General features: G+C 40.9%; 1 long non-coding RNA gene across 1 annotated transcript in view; it reads right to left on the reverse strand.

Moving 5' to 3' along the window:
* Positions 1-340: 340 nt before the first annotated feature.
* Positions 341-5765, reverse strand: part of LOC123519661 — a 6378-nt gene continuing 953 nt past the window's right edge. The window contains exons 2-3 of the long non-coding RNA XR_006679081.1: positions 600-796; positions 341-471 (exon numbers count right to left, since the gene is read on the reverse strand). This is a non-coding gene — a long non-coding RNA (uncharacterized LOC123519661). The remainder of the gene's footprint in view (positions 472-599; positions 797-5765) is intronic.

Genomic DNA, 5765 nt, shown 5'->3' on the forward strand with positions numbered 1-5765 from the left:
TAGTTTAGTTTATCCTTCAAATGTTTGTTTTCTATGTAACATTAACGAAGCGGTAGAAAAGACAATAGTTAGTTTAGTGTCCCCTTCAATACTGCGACATGCTACAATAAACAGAAATTTAAGCAACATAAGGGATATTTTTAAGCATTTACTGCACGAACTGACATAAAAGAAAATATATTTTGAAAGTTGGGATAAGGAAGCTCTGGAGGAGAAGAAATAGGACGAGAATAAGGAAGGAGTGAAGATAGAAGAATGAGGAGTTGGTGGCACATGAGAAGGGATAGGAGACGATGAAGAGAAGAGTAAGTCAGTGAGCGAGTCACTCACCGAGTAGCACTAGACGCTCAGCCTGTGGAAGAACTCTAAGGTTGCCACGAAGCGCTGCTTGTACATTTTAATGACTGCGGTCCCTCCTCGAATGGATACTGGTGGGTGGAGTCCCTGAAGTGACCTTCCTCTCCTAGGTACCTGTGTGTGTGTGTGTGTGTGTGTGTGTGTGTGTGTGTGAGGGGGAGAGTGAGGCGAGGTGAAAAGGAGACAAGGTATAGCATAGATACAGTACTATAATCATCACACACACACACACACACACACACCTGAAGCCACTCCTCCACGAGGCGCCTTGTCCGTGCATGATCTGTCTCTCTGGGGTTGTAGTGATGGAACATTAGTGTTTCTTCGGGGCCAGCGTCGAGACTACTCCACGAGGCCCAGTCTTACTTGTTCATAGCGTTGGCGGCGATGTGGCGAGGAGATGGCAGGAGTCGTCGAGAGGGCGAAGAGCGAGACGATGCTTTTATTGAAGTGGAAAAAATTGGTATAGTTGTAGTTCTATTAGTGGTAGTACTACTAGAAGCAGCTCGCTGAATGGCTGCCTGTACTTAATGTCCAGCCCAACCTCTAGTCTTCCATCACAATTCTGTACTGTACTGTATTACATGTACTGTATGCATTAATCTATATGTAAATGAACGTACGTACTGTACCCTATGCATTGTCAAAAACAGTACTCCATTTCCCATATGAATACATATGCCTATATATAACACAAGTCAATTCTCAAGCACCATGTATACATGCAGTGTTTGGCAATGAAATACTATAGGTTAATGTAATGATTTGTGGTAGTTAATAGCCAATTGCCACCACACTAACCACAGTCAACAAACACAAGTCAACAAGATGGCAATCGCACACGTACACCAATTTAACTGCTACATCTATCACGAGAACATCACTTCGTTAATCCTCACCTTGGCAAGCGGATCAAGTATCACTCACACGTCAGTTAGTAAGTTCATCAGTCACCTGGACATGCAAACAACTTCCTTCCTGCTCACCACACTTCACCTGACGACGACGACGACGACGACGACAACGACAACGACAACGACAACGACAACGACGACAACGACAACGACAACGACAACGACAACACAACAACAACAACAACTACTACTACTACTACTACTACTACTACTACTACGACGACGACGACGACTATACTACTACTACTACTACTACTACCACCAACTTATTTACAATTTAGCCTATATCTTGTTAACCACCACCACGATGCACCGCTCGTCATCTGCTAAGCTAACCACATCTGCTGCAGCTAATCACCTCATCTAGATAACATGATCACACCCTGGTCACCCTAACTTACCTCACTAAATTACCCAACCTTCAAAACATCCATAAAAACTCATACTTCACCTAAAGCAGGGGTTCTCAACCGTTTTATCGTTAAGAACCCCCTGAGCTATAAGACCATCTACCCGAATATCCCAGTATTATCACATGGAACATGGAACTCAATATGCAATGGTACTGCAAAGGATTTTACTAGATCAGCCATCTAAGTACCCCTGGAAATCTTCTTATGCACCCCCTGGGGTTTCGCGCTGCCAGGATGGTCACTGTCCATGAGCTAACATCGTTAAGTCTCTATGACGCTGAAGACGTCTATGCAGAACGGTTTGGTTGGCAATAGACAATCTTATCAGACTTTAATTTCTAAGTTATGAAAATAAACTCATTTACGGGGCTTCATATGTTCATGGTGACTTGTAGTCTACTTACTAACCTAGAAGGAAAGAAAATATCATACTAACTTCGAGTTATCAATTGAGGAAGAAGTAATTTTTGTCCCAGGAATAGAGCTAGATGGTATATAAAAACACAATGCATAGTTATAGCCTAACTACTATTATAGCGTTTTTGTCATAGATACATGTTTGAAAATATTTTACTATCTTGATATCTCCTTATGTGACAGAAGAATATCCAAAAATATACGATATGCAGTTGACCATCTTTTCTGTGAAATATTACGATATCTGTTGAATCTGGCAACTTCAACGGGAGTTTGGGTCCTCTCCTAGTGTTTCCTTATATTTGAAACATTGATATTTACACGTCATTGTGATCAAGGAAATACAGGAAACTAAGTTTGCGTTTTTTCTAAGAGCATAAAATTGAAAAAAATTATGTCTACAGGTGGCAGTTTATGTATAAGACAAGCAAACCTGTGTGCACTCATCCACTCTATCCAGAAGCTTAACTAATTTTCAAAAGTTCCCCAATATCAACACAACTACCATTGATCTACTGTTTCTATCGTTATCTACAAACACGTACACATTCACGGCAGCAACATGCAAAGTACACTAAATACTCCGGAGCAAAGCTGCCTCACCTTGTTTCATTAATCAGCTAACTCTTGCACACTTTCAGACCAAAGACATTTTTCATTTACCATCGACGACTTTATATTCGAATCAGAATTTAAACGACGATTGAGAACTTTCGGCCTGAAGTTGTCCTAAACAGTCGCTATATAGTGCGAAATGTACTATAACAAAATGCCAAATCTCAAACACATCAGGCCCATGTTCCGTCTGAGTATAATATATTACTATTGTGAATACAATAAACACTGTATTACGATGTATCTATTGATTTACCATGCTTTTACTCCTAGTATTTTTCTGTTCTTATTCTACCATGGTATTTCTTTATAGTTACTTGAGTTTATAAGAATAACATCATAATAAAGAGCAAAATATAATTGTCTGGTGTACCAAGATTTTTCATTTCTAGACTTAAATACAGCACGGAACCTTAACACACATTTCACCTCGCTTCTGCACAGGTTAATTCTTCACAAGGAATGAGTAGAGCAATATTTGTTCGGTTTTCTTTATGAGGAAAAAGAAAATTAGCGGCCGAAACAGAAATAGTCCGAGGGTGCTGTAGTGTTTTCATCACTGTGTTCCTAAGCTCTGTCTTGCCATAGCCTGAACATGGTATTCAGTTCAGTTCAGTTGATAGGCGGAAGTGTAGCCTGGATATCGGCACTTCCTGATGTGTTTTGGTTTGGGTTTTGTCTGGGTCTGTAGCTGTAATTAATTATTATTTAAACTTTTTACTTTGTTCTCTTATTTTCCAAAAATTATATATTTCTTTAGTTTCTTCTATACTGGATTTTTCAAAAAGTAATTTTCCAATGAGGTGTTCTTCATTTTCTGGGTAAGGACGCTGCCTATTGGGATGTTTGGATCTTTCATTGATGTAGGCTGGGCAATGTAGGAGGAAATGTTTATGCCTTTAGACTATAGATCAGGGGTTTTCAATATTTTTCTCGTTAAGAACCCTCTGAGTTATAAGACCATCTACCCGAACCCCCAGTAATTTGACATCGAACAGAATGTTAATTTAGTGACTGACACTAACTCAATAGGCAAAGGTATTCTGCAAAGGATGTGTCACTAAATAAGCCGTCTAAGTACCCCTGGAAATCATCTTGTGAATCCCCTGGGTGTTCGCGAACCACAGATCGAGAACCCCTGACCTAAAGCCTTTTAAAGAATTTATCGTGTGAGTATGGCAGAAATGTTGCTGCTATGTCAAAAAACCGTTAACACACACACACACACACAAAAAAAAAAAAACACACACACACACACACACACACACACACACACACACACACACACACACACGATTCCCCGGCCGGGTGGAAATATTTGGGTGTGTCTCCTTTCACGTGTAGGTGCTGTTCACCTGGCAGTGAGTAGGTACGGGATGTAAATCGAGGAGTTGTGACCTTGTTGTCCCGGTGTGTGTGTGCCTGGTCTCACGCCCATCCGAAGATCGGAAATAATGAGCTCTGAGCTCGCTCCGTAGGGTAACGTCTGGCTGTCTCGTCAGAGACTGCAGCAGATCAAACAGTGAATTACACACACAAACACGCACACAAACACACACACACACACACACACACACACACACACACACACACACACACACACACACACACACACACACACACACACACACACACACACACACACACACACACACACACACACACACACACACACACACACACACACACACACACACACACACACACACACACACACACACACACACACACACACACACACACACACACACACACACGCTCTCTCTCTCTCTCTCTCTCTCTCTCTCTCTCTCTCTCTCTCTCTCTCACACACACACACACACACACACACACACACACACACACACACACACACACACACACACACACACATACACTCAGTCAGTCACCCCTTGTACATTTTCAGTGTAATTCTTTACATTGCCAAATTAATAAACCGTATATTATTATTATTATTATTATTATTATTATTATTATATATTATACACACACACACACACACACACACACACACACACACACACACACACACACACACACACACACACACACACACACACACACACACACACACACACACACACACACACACACACACACACACACACACACACACACACACACACACACACACACACACACACACACACACATCACACACACACTCACACACACACACACACTCTCACACACACACACACTCTCACACACACACACACACACACACACACACACACACACACACACACACACACACACACACACACACACACACACACACACACAATCATACACACACACACTCAGTCACACACACACACACACACACACACACACACACACACACACACACACACACACACACACACACACACACACACACACACACACACACACTGCATCAATGGATGACAAGACACAGGCACGCATGGTCTGTACGAGAGGGAGCCAGGTCTGGGTCTGGGTCTGGGTCTGGGTCCAGCCGGTGGGCATCCCTCCCCCGTCATACATTTACGTTACGTAAACCATTTTGAAAATGCCGCTTCTCAAAAAAGCAGCTGGACACGAATTATATTTAAATTCTGACTTGTCACCAATCAAAACTTATACCTAAAATATAAGAAAATCACTAAGCTAAGTAATATCAAAAATATTTTTGAAAAATACCGTAAGTAAAATTGTTATAACATCAACATGCTTTAACACAACTCTAAAGCCTGCCAATCTTAACCATTACGATCGATAACACTTTTAAATTATATGAACTACTTGCAGAACATATTGAAACTTTGCAGCACGCTGAACTAAAAAAAAGAATCTCTTTTACATATGTCACTTTTACACATTATAACGGCGTTATAAATCACTTTTAAAGTCTGCATATTAAGCTTATCAGGAGCGAAACACACTTTAACCATCAAAAACTATTTTTTGAAAAAACAAACACTTCACTGCAGTTTGAAATAGAAAATCAACCATACGTGATTTGAAAATTTGTAACAGAAACTGAGCTCTTATCTAAGCCCTAAACATCCGCTAAATCACCGTA

This window comes from Portunus trituberculatus, chromosome 45 (assembly GCF_017591435.1).
Source record: "Portunus trituberculatus isolate SZX2019 chromosome 45, ASM1759143v1, whole genome shotgun sequence".
Lineage (NCBI taxonomy): Eukaryota > Metazoa > Arthropoda > Malacostraca > Decapoda > Portunidae > Portunus > Portunus trituberculatus.